The following is a 12,418-nucleotide window of genomic DNA, read 5'->3' on the forward strand; positions in this document are numbered from 1 at the left end:
AGAGGTTACATGTGCCCATGTTAAATTAATTTAAAAGTGTTGTAATCAGTGTTTTGGTTACATACTCTAATAGATCTTGGTTGGAATATGTCAGAGGATGGTTTGGATAGCAGGTATGAATAATGCATAGCTTACATATGCCAGGATATATATGATGTATATACAAATATCCCTTCAGCCAGAATTTTTTCTTTTAAACATGGTAAGTGCTCCCACACAAACCTAAAACACACTTCCAAGAATATATCTGTGTGGCTCCTTATAGCTTCCAATAACATCCAATAACAATATCAAATTGGCACCTCATATTGCAGGAATTGTGCATTAATTTAATTTAATTTAATTTTTAGATTTATATCTCGCCCTATCCTGCAAGTGGGCTCAGGGCGGCTTACAACAATAAAACAACAGAGTTAAAATAATATAAAAACAGGCATTATAAAACAGGAGCAGCAAAATTAAACAATCTTACAGACATAGGCGGTAAACAGCATGTGGCTGATGGCTAACAGCATAGCATAGCACCATAATGGTGAGATGCTAGGGCAAGTGATGACTTTCAAGGACAGCTGCTGGATTAATTAAAAGCCTGGCAAAACAAACCATCTGACTTTATCCTCAACTCCAACTCTGCTAACCCTAACTCTCGCTTTGAAACTATCTGGTTTTCCTTTTAGAATGCTTGGCACGACATGATGAATATTTAACCTTTATCAATGCTATTCATGTGATTTACTGAATGCTTGGTACGAGGGTACCATTTTTCAACCACAATGAATATCTCCAACTATATTTCAATCATAACAACATTGTGCTTTTCTTTTTCTTTTGCAAATGCCGACGACATGTTCAAATGTTTATTTTGACTGAACACTGCATTTTCAAAGCTTCAATAAAGCCTTGAAATTTGAAAACAAAAGTATATACAAATATGTAATACAATGAATAGAAATATTTATATTCATTGTATTATATACTACAGCATGGAACTTCCCAGCATGAAAGGTGCAGATATAGTAGGGAGGTAGGGGTACCAGTAGGCCCAGCTATCAGAAGCCATCTTCAGGGCTTTTTTTGAGCAGGAACGCACAGGAATGCAGTTCCGGCTGGCTTGGCATCAGGGGGTGTGGCCTAATATGCAAATGAGTTTCTGCTGGGCTTTTTCCACATAATGTCCTATGCTAAACAATGGTGATGTCAGGGGGTGTGGCCTAATATGAAAACGAGTTCCTGCTGGGCTTTTTCTACAAAAAAGGCCCTGATTATCATCAGAGGACCAGTTTAGTGTAGTGGTTAGGAGTGCTGACTCTAATCTGGAAGAACCAGGTTTGATTTCCCACTTTTTCACATATACATGTTGTGGAGTGACCTTGGGTTAGCCACAGTTCTTGAAAGAGCTGTTCTCTTAAGACCAGTTCTCAAAAGAGCTCTATCAGCCACATGTATTTCACAGGGTTTCTGTTGCGGGGAGGGAAAGGAAAGGACATTGTAAGCCACTCTGAGTGAAGAGCTAGGTATAAATCCAATGTTCTCCTCCTCCTCTATACTAGTATCTAAAATACCCTTACAATAATCTCTGCAAACTGAAAGCCGCAGCTTCCCTGTATTCTAACAGATCAATGCCAGTGGAAAAAAACCAAACTCTGCTTATCTTTAATTTTTAAATACTGTTAATCATTAGCAATCTTCCAACCAGTCTCTGATTGAAAGGCTTCCTCTTGGGATGGTGTGTCTGTGTTACTTTGAAGAAATTGGCAGCAACTCGTGAGTAGAGATGTCAATCCGTCGCTTCAGAGTCACCAGAAACGGGGTGGATGGGAGGGAAACGTCTGCTGAGGACTTCATTATTCCCTATGAGATCGATTCTCATAGGGTATAATGGGGAATTGATCTGGAGGTTTCGGGGGCTCTGGGGGAGCTGTTTTTGAGGTAGAGGCACCAGATTTTCAGTATAGTATCTAGTGCCTCTTCCCAAAATACCCCCCAAGTTTCAAAACGATTGGACCAGGGGGTCCAATTCTATGAGCCCCAAAAGAAGGTGCCCCTATCCTTCATTATTTCCTATGGACGGAAGACATTTAAAAAGGTGTGCTGTCCCTTTAAATGTAATGGTGAAGGGGCAGCCCCTGAATAATTAATACCCCTATATAATAATAAATGAAAATATGTTTTTTGCCTTCAGAAGAGAATGTCTGATGCAACGTTTAAAGTAACTGTTAGAGGCCACACAGCCCAAATGGGTGTGAATTGGGTTATGATTCATGAAATCATGAATTGGACTTGGGTTGATAGCAACAGTACTCAATCCGCAATCAGCTTAGCTATGTGTATTAGTCATCACATAACCAAACTGATAAGGAATCTGTGTGGACATGGACCCAAACTAAATTGAACATAAGGGGCAGAGGCCTTGTTCAGCTTTGCCATATAATTAGCTGAGTTTGTAGCTTACTGCACCTTTAAAATTTCGTTAGATTTGGACTTACGGGTTTTGGCATCTCAAGATCAGTGGGGGTCCACAGAACTCTCTCTTGACGGCCCCCCGAGCCGGGCGATTGGAGGGATGACATGGCTGTGGTGTCCTGAGGAAGACTTTGGAGGAGTCTTCTGACAGCAAAGGGCTCTACAGGAGTCAGGGAAACAGCGGCAGCTGATCTCTGTTCCTTTTGTCTGCCCTGATGCTCCACTGTCGCGGCCGCCATGATGGCAGTAAGAGATGAATACCTAACTGCTTTTTTGTTCTAATAAGCTTTTACTACAGCATACTTCTACCTTAACGACTGAAATGCTATCCTGCAAGTAAGTCTTTCTCTTCACTACGACCAACTAATGGATCTTTTGTTATAACGGCAATTGGGACTGTTCAAAAGAAAAAGGGGAAAGGGAGGCTATCCTCTCCCCTTTTTTCCACCGAGGGAGGCTTCCAAAAGACAATGAACAAATCCAGGAACCATTAAGAATGCAAATTGGATTGAGCAAGAAATTCAAACGGATTTGGCATATAACTAAATAAGCTACAATGAGAACATTGTTTAACCTTAATACAGTCTGAATAAAAGTTTTATATATTTTCAAGAAGAATACTTTTGATATCTGATTTGTATTGAATTGATTACAACTGGACTGTAAGAGGAAAGCACATGGCTGGGGGGGTTTAAAAAGGTAGAATACTTGGGATTTGGAAATTGGTTTTTAACTTTGTTTATTGGACTGAGCCAAACTGCAAAGAAGATGGAGTTTAAACCTGAAATGTGTGATTAAAACGATATTATGGATGCTATATCTTCCTTAAAGCAGGAAATCAGTTGGCTGGCAGAGTTAATACAGGCTAAGGTGAGAATTTTTATTTTAAAACACAGTGAAACTGAAAATATATATGAATGGAGCAATGACAGGATCCCAGTGTTGTCTATGAAGATGAGAGAAGTGAGAAAAGACCCGGAGGGAAAGTAGCTGAAAGAAATCAAAATGGTGAGACTGGCATAACTACAAAAAAGAGACGGGACTCAAGCTTGATTAAAATCTTTGCAGGAGGAAGTGACGGAGCAGAGACTTCATCATTTTGAATAAAATGGACATATGCATCAAGGGGAGAAAAGGCAGACCACTTTTAAGAAATCCAAGTTTTGGAAAGCTTTCAGAAAGAAGGGATTATAAACTGCTGCTTTGTCGTGTAAACGGTTAACATGGAATTAATAAAAGGGACTTGATGTAGGACCTTAAATGGCTTGGAAGGGAAAATCGAGATTTATTGAGATGTGTGGCTTTGAAATGGCAATGAGATTTTTAGAATATAACTGTGTTCTATTTGTTTTTGGTGTTATAGATTGTATGTTTTCAAAGCTAAATAGAGTAATTTAACAGAGAGAGAGAGTTATAGAGTTGTATGATTTTGCTAGGGGTAAAAATAAATAAGGGTGAGAGAGGTGGCCGTTTTTATTTAGGAACTTTCTCCCTTTTATTTTACAAAGGGAAATAGAGCAATTTAACAGAGAGTGAATTATAGAGTATATGACTTCTTATTTAGAAAATATATATGCAATAATAAGTATGGGAAATTAGGCTGCCAGTGCATATTAAATTGGTGGTCCTTTTTTCTCTCTTTCTAGTTTTTAAAATAAGATGGAAATGGGAGATAAAGTCTCCAAAACTTAATGAAGCTAAATGTTCAAATATTTAATGTAGATAAGCAATTAACCTGGCTAAAATTATAAAGGTAGATGACACAGGTGTTTGAAAATTTGAAAGATTGTTAGCCAAAATGCCCTCAAAACGAGGTTGGGGAATTAGTTAGGTGGGCACCTGGCTCACTAGGAATCTTTTTACCAATATATACAGGCTCAACCATCCAGAGGGTAATGCTCAATAAAAGGACTCTAATTTAATAAAAACCAATTGTAATTTATTTAGAATAATAGTTCTTTCACACAAGATAAAAATACAAAACAATCACACATTCACACAGGTCTAAGAAACACAGATAGATTGATAGGGGAACATATAAGGGTAGACAGACAGGGCGATATTACCTCTCGCAGACTTCAAGGAAGGCTCCAGTGGCGACAGTTGAGGGAATGGGGGAGGACCCGAAACTGATCAGGAATCGGGGATGGATCTATGCAGCGGAATGTGGGTTGCTGATAGAAGCACACCTGTGGGTAGCTAGTCCACAGGTTATAAGGCCTCACCTGAGCCCTTAGGGGATGGGAGGCAACGGGGAGGAGGAATGGGAGGCTCTGTGATGACCATGAAGGCTGGACATCAGCAGAGCCAATGGCGAGTCCCGTGGTGACACCCAATTGGGTGTTTGCTTTGACCAATGAACTCTACCTTCGTCCTGGGCAACCTGGAAACTTCCAGGTTGCGACAGGGCCTGGGGCAGCTCCAAGGGTGTCAGTATGGAAATGGCTAGGTACTTGGGATTAAGTGGGCTTATCTGGGAAGGTGACAATAGGGAATCAAATATTGACCTAGGTATCCCCGGTGAAGACAAAAGACTTGGTTGTGAAGGGAGATGTTCTTCCTCTTTTCTCATCATCTTCTGGGCAGGAGTTATTATTTAGGGTATTGCTAGGCAATCAGAACTAACAGTTGAGCTGTTAATCCATTCATGGGGCAAATGGGTTGCTTGCGGGCTAAGGGTGACTCAGGGTGTGTACGTGAGCTTCCCACTATGAAGGAATGAAGTCCAGCCTGGCAGGAAGATGGCTACGAGTGGTGTCAGCGATACACAGTGGATTCCATGTACAGCGCTTCTTCACCGGTCGCCTGGATAGCTCCGTAGTGGCGCAGCTTCTTCCCTACCATGGCGGACCCACGCAGTGACGGGGAAACGTCCGTGCACGTTGGCAAGCACTCTATACCGGTTTAGAATGCCTGCACACTTAGGCTGTTTGCACACATGAGTCCCTTTTAGTCCCTGGATGGTTTTGCTCACACCCTCTGGCCAAAGGTGTGTGTGAGCTCACTTCTCCAGGCGCCCTGGCAACCATGCTGGTGGCTACGATATTGGGGAAAGAGGGGTCATTTCCTCACAAGATCTGCTCCTGGTTATTCTCTTATTGTTTTTTCCCCCCTTTTAATAACAGATTCTGCAGACATTGAAACAGATAAAGCACTCTATGCTAGGTTTTATTTTGGCTTTTTGTTATTCTTATCTTTCCTCTCTTATTATTGAATTAATTAAGGAAATACTAAGCACAAAAAGACTACTGTATGTCCATCTTCTCTGCTTATGATTACTGTTGTTGGTGATAAAGTTAGTACTTACTGTTAATGAGGTTAAAAATACACAGCAGGTTTTATTTAGTGGCTGACTTTCTTGCTTTTCTCATTTGTTGGTATTAAAATGAATAGCTTAGATTTATACCATAAGCAATAAACAGTTAAAATATATTATAAAATAATAAGACTGTAAGATGTAATGGTTGTATTGAGTTAAAATTTAAGACTTACAGTTGTACGCATGCGCTGAGAGAAGCCGGCAGCTTGCCCGAGCTCTCCTTAGAACTATTATCTTAAAAGCTCAAAAAGAATGTGACTAATCCGTCCTCAAGGACAATTAAAAGAGGAAACTGATGTAGGAGTTTCTGGAGAACGAAGGAATTTCTATTTGAGCGTTCAGAGGGTAAGAAAGCAATTATTTATTACCCTTCTAAGGCGGTAACGCCCAGGGCGAACACAAAGCTCTCATTAGACTCACTGGAAGATAGTGGGAGAAATGGCAAAGACTATAAAAGAGCTTTCCGAACAACTGTCTGTATTTCAAAATATTGTAACAACTTCTCAGGAACAGGTAAGAGTGGAAATTAGAACAGTGAAGGAAGCTGTTACAGACTTAGCAGCTGAACTTAAAGAAACAATGCAGATGGCTACCACAGCTAATGAGCTGGCTATTAAAAATAAACAAAAAATAGAACAGCTATCTAGCCAGCTTATAGTGCTATCAGACTGGAATAGGAGATCCAACCTTATATTTGCAGGGATCTCAGAAGAGATAAACAATAAGCTTTTAGAAGGAACACTTAGAGATTGGATAGAAGAAAATGGGGTTAAGGTACAACCGCAAGAAATTGAAAGAACCCATAGATTGCAGAGGAGAGGAGAAGGAGGAGCCCCACGGGATGTTATCATTAAATTCGCAAGAGAAAGGGTACAACAAGAAGTATATAAAACTTTGAAAAAGAAGAAGGACTTGACCTTTAGAGGTGATAAAGTCTGGGTAAGAGCGGACTTTTGTCAAGAAACTATTAAGAAAAAAATCAAATGAGACCTTACGGGCAAAAACTATATGATAATAAGGTAAAATACTCGTGGGGGTATCCATCTTCAATAATAATATTTAAAGACGGGAAGAGGTTGATAGCCCGAAACCCTAAGGAGGCAAAGGAACTCTTAAGACTACTGGAAATCACCACAGATGACTTGAGAGAAGAGAACAAAGAGCAGAGGAAGGCATGGAGGCAGCAGACGACCCAGGAGAAGGAGCATCAAATAGGCACGATAAAAGACGAAGGATGGATTCTCACAAAGAACCTCATGAAGGGAAGTATACAAAGGTTCAATGAGCTAACTTTATGGAATAAGCTGTAAGGAGAGGATTGGGGTGCATACACTCTGGAAGGTGGGGAGACGGGATGATGTTTTCATTCACACTAGTGTCTCAACCACAGGGAAGGGCGGGGAAGAGAGGGTACTTCCTAATAAATAAAGAAAACCACCCTCAGCCAGGGAGGCCAAAGATTAAAAAAAAACAAAGAAAATGGATAAGACAATAAGATGACTTTCACTAAATGTAAATGGTTTAACATCAAACCTCAAGAGATACAGGTTAACTAAAATAGCCAGAGAACAAAGGATAGATTTGATGTGTCTACAAGAGACACACACACACACACAAAAGATAGAAAACCATTAATAAAAGATCCGAAATGGTAGGTCTTAGCAGAAGCTAGAGGGACTTCCAAGGCCAGGGGGGGTGGCAACCTTGATCCATAAAAACTCTACAGTGGAGCATGTCAAAAAAATAACAGATAAGGAAGGTAGATACCTATTAGTTAAGTTTAAACTGGAAGGAAAACGAATTACTATAGTGAACATATACGCACCAAACAAAAAGCAAAAGACATTTTTAATTAAGGTCTTTAAGAAGATTCAACATTTCTCAGAAGGAGAAATAATAGTAGCAGGGGATTTTAATATGGACATAACAAAGAGTAAAAATATTAAGTTAGGGAAATGGGGCTTGAAAGAAGCACACGAGTTTATAAGCTCACGACCTAGGTCCACACATATATCCAGTAGGCATAAAACGGCGTCATGCATAGATTACATAATCCTGGAAAAGAATAATAATATGTTTATAAAAGAGATTACAACCTTTCCAATCTGGATATCTGACCATGCTCCCATAAGTATTGAATTGGAGTTAAAATTACCCACAATAATACAGATATAACGATTTAGTAATGGCGAAAGAGGAGGACAGAAAATTTATGAAAACACAGATAAACTTATATTTTAAGGAAAACAGAGGAACAGTACCCACTAATATACTATGGTATGCTGCCGAAGTGGTAATAAGGGGTCATTGTATAAAGAAAGAAAAGAGTATAAAAAGAGAAAGGTACGAAAAAAGACAAACCAATTTCCAAGAACTAAAGAAGTTACAAAGGGAACAAATGGTAAATATTGCCCTATAGTAAAGAGCAAAATTAAAGAGATTAAAAAACAGTTGGAGGCACTAGATATAGCTACAATATGGAAAAAGGAAATTATGGTAAGGAATGACTTTCAGAGGAATAGTATTAACACAGCAAAAAGACTGACGAACTATTTGAAGATCAAAAAAGCAAAACAGGAGGTTAGAAGTATAAAAATTAATAACAACTCAACACAAAGCTCCAAGGAAATCATCAAGGCTTTTGAGAACTTTTATAAAAATCTATATAAGAAAAAGACCACAATAGAGTTTCAGGAGACAACCAGTCTAGTTTTGAAGAAAGAAGGGAAAGAATTTCTAGAGGGCGATATTACAGTTCAGGAAATAAGGGAAGTAATAAAAGAATTTTAAAAAGGCAAATCGCTAGGGCTAGATGGTTTTACAGGCAAATTTTATAAAGAAATTATGGAGATTGTTGCACCCGAAATGCAGGTAGTCTTTAACGAAGTTTTGAAAGGGAAGAATGCCCCAGATACGTGGAGGGAAACAGAAATAATATTAATCCTAAAATCTCAGAAGGATCTGGAAGAAGTAGGTTCATATAGACCCATAAGCCTCTTAAACCAAAATTACAAGATATTTGCAAAAATATTGGCAAATAGACTACAGAAAGTCATTCTGACAATCATAAAAGGGGATCAATATGGTTTTATTAAAGGTAGAAATATAGCACACCCCATTAGAAATATTCTCAATGTCTTATACCATGGTCAGCAGAAGAAAATAGGGTTACTAAAATTGGATGTTTATAAAGCCTTTGACACTCTTTCTCATGAGTATTTATGGCAAATATTGAAGAAAACAGGGATAGGGAAAAGGTTCTTACATGCAGCTCAGGAGATTTATAAAGGAGGAATTGCGAAAGTAAGAGTAAATTTTGAACATTCACAAGCTTTTCCCATACAAGGAGGAGTAAGACAAGGTTGCCCACTATCTCCACTCGTATTTATAATAGCAATAGAACAATTAGCGGAATGGAGTAGAAATTCGGGAAGAATAGAGGGCTACAGGATAGGTAACGAAGAAATGAAGCTCATCCTATTTGCAGATGACATTATAGTAATCATGACAAATGCTAAAGAGGGAGTTAAAGAGGTTAAGATTATCCTAGAAGACTTCAAAAAGTGCTCAGGGCTAGGGGTCAACATGGGAAAATCAGAAATCATATATTTTAATGTAAATAGAGAAGAAAGGCAAGAGATAAATAGGAGTACGAACATAGGATTGGGGGTTAAGAAATTTAAATATTTAGGTATAGTTTTGCAAAAAAAATATTGATAAAATGATAAAGGATAATTATGATAAAATATGGAAAAAATAGAGACATGGAAAGATGGAAAAATAAAACGTTGGGGACATCATCTAGAATAAGGAGTGCTAAAATGTTTTGGGTACCAAAGTTAAAGTACCTATTTCAAACGTTGCCTCTGGGAACAATGAAAAATAAAATTGAACAATAAAACAGAGCATTAAAAGAGTGGATATTTGACAGTAAAAAATGCAGATTCCATAAGAGAATAATTTATAGTCATAAACCAGAATTTGGATGGGGAATCCCATACCTAAACAATTATTTGAAGCTTTTCAACTAAAACCATTATTAGAAATAGGTGAGGAAAAGACTCAGAAGTGGGCTAACTTTGAGAATTAAACTAATAATAATATAGGTAGATTAAGCATTTTTTCTAAAGTTACGAATAAAGACTTAAAATTAACAATAGGCCCTAGAAAAGCATCATTAGAAGTTTGGAAGAAATGGCAACCATATTGGTTAGGAAAAGTTTCTAGATGGGCACCCCTCGAAACTGTTAACGAGGAAGTGCGAGAAATTAACTGGTGGGAAATGTTAAATCTTAAAGGTTATCACAGAGTGGGAGATATGTTTAGAAGTGGAAATCTTAAACCCTTACAGGAAGTAACAGAAGAGATAGGTAAACAATATTGGTTAAAAATAGCTGGGCTATATAAGGCAGTATGAGCCCCAGAGAGCCCCAGAGAGCGCTGAGGTCAGCTGGAAAAAACCAGCTGAATATCCCTGGGCCAAGGGAGGCCAGATTGAGGGCCACCCGAGATCGGGCCTTCTCTATTGCAGCTCCACTGCTGTGGAATCAACTCCCAGAGGAGGTACAGGCCCTACGATGCTTAGATCAATTCCGTAGGGCCTGTAAGACCCACCTCTTCAAAATAGCCTTCAACTAACGACAAGCTAGGAAGTGCCGTTGAAAATGCTTTTAGTTACTGAATTCTATTGAAGATCTAATGTTTATAGCACCATATTGTTAATGTTAATTTTAATATAATCTGTAATTTGTTTTAACCATGATTTTATAAGTATAACTCGATGTATAATGTATTTTTATGCTGTGAGCCGCCCTGAGCCTGCCTTGGCGGGGAGGGCGGGATAGAAATATAAAGTTATTATTATTATTATAGTAAAAACGATTCACGAAAATAAAGAACTCTGGATAGATGCACCAATGGAAGTAATATACAAAGAAACGGCAAAGCAGAAAAAGGGTTTGGTAGGGAAAATATAGAGAAAGATGATAATAAATAAGGATAAAATAACAGAATACTTACAAAGGAGATGGAGCCATGAAGGTCAGATATCAGAGAGAATGGCGGATAAAATTATGAAAGGAATAGAAGAAATCAAAGTAACCAAATTTGAAGAACTTGAATATAAATTCCTTACAAAATGGTATAAGACACCAGCACAGCTAGCTAACATGATTCCAGGGTTAAGGAAGGAAATTATCGAAATTATTAGAAAAGTATGCAATATAACACTAACTACAGATTTTAATCTAATGTTGTTAATAATAATAATAATAATAATAATAATAAATTTTTATTTATACCCCACCCTCCCCGCCGAGGCAGGCTCAGGGCATTTAAGTACAATAGGAGGCCCGATAATGGATAGGAGTATTCAAAATTTAGTTAAGGCTATGATACTGGCGGGAAAGGCAGTTATAGCTTTGGGTTGGAAAGACAAAAGTAAATGGACAGTAGAAATCTTGCACAACTATTTGTTTGAATTTATACAGTCAGACATCGTGGCGTCAATCAACAAAGAGACAACATGGGATGGGAAATCTAATGAAATTAAGACCAGATGGAAGACCTACCTAGACTGGATATTGAAAGAAAGAAGAAAAGACATTCAGTGAAAGATTAAGACTTTGTGCCCATGGCTGGGGTGAAAACACTAAGAGTAAAAGGAGAGAGGGAGGGAGGGAGAGATCGAAATGTATATAGCTACAAATATTTGTTATAACAGACTAAATGGAATAATAATAAAAAAAATTAAAAAAATTTAAGACTTACAGGTAGAAAAAATTATATATTACATTTGAAAGGTAGAAATTTAACAGTTATATTTACTGCTTCTCTTTTTCTTTTTTGGTTAATGTTTCTCTGTCTTATGCTCTCCCCAATTATGCTTTTTTTTGCTTCTGTATCCCTGCATTATTTTTCCCTCTTTATACTGAAATCTAATAAAAATTTCAAGACTATAAAATTTCGCTAGATTTGCAGAGGTCCAGTAAAAAAGATTCTTGTTAGACATCACGCTTGTGGAAAAGGTATGCATATTCAGTCGAACCAAAAGCCATGCTATGATAGTAACAAAAATTAGATCAACCAGTTGAAAATGTCTCTCTGTCCCATTTAGCCCTTGCACAATTATTCTGCATTCATTTTTTCCATTGTGTTTTTCTCCTAGTGTACTAGAGGAGGTGAGGGCCCTGCGGGACCTTGCCCAGTTCCGCAGGGCCTGTAAGACAACCCTCTTCCGGCTGGCCTATGACTAGCTGGTACAAGAAATCCAGGTGTAGTTATATTAGAGGTTGCTGTCCCTAATGTTTTAAATGGTTTAAATGTCTTATAATTTAAATATTTTATAATTTTAAATGTATTAATTAATTTTAACTGTTTTATGTTTAAATGTTATTATGTGGAATCTTATGCTGTGAGCCGCCCTGAGCCACTTGTTGGGAAGGGCGGGATATAAATTAATAAATAATAATAATAATAATAATCTAGAACCTAGGGAGCAACTGATGTGAGGAGGGAAGAAATCCATCCCCCCCCCCCATTTTTGTCAGTGTAATACAGGGTAGTTTTTAATTTAACTTTTCTACTACAAAAAATGATATGCAGTCAACAAGACTTCATCATTGAACAGTTAGAGAG

This window comes from Heteronotia binoei, chromosome 21 (assembly GCF_032191835.1).
Source record: "Heteronotia binoei isolate CCM8104 ecotype False Entrance Well chromosome 21, APGP_CSIRO_Hbin_v1, whole genome shotgun sequence".
Classification (NCBI taxonomy): domain Eukaryota; kingdom Metazoa; phylum Chordata; class Lepidosauria; order Squamata; family Gekkonidae; genus Heteronotia; species Heteronotia binoei.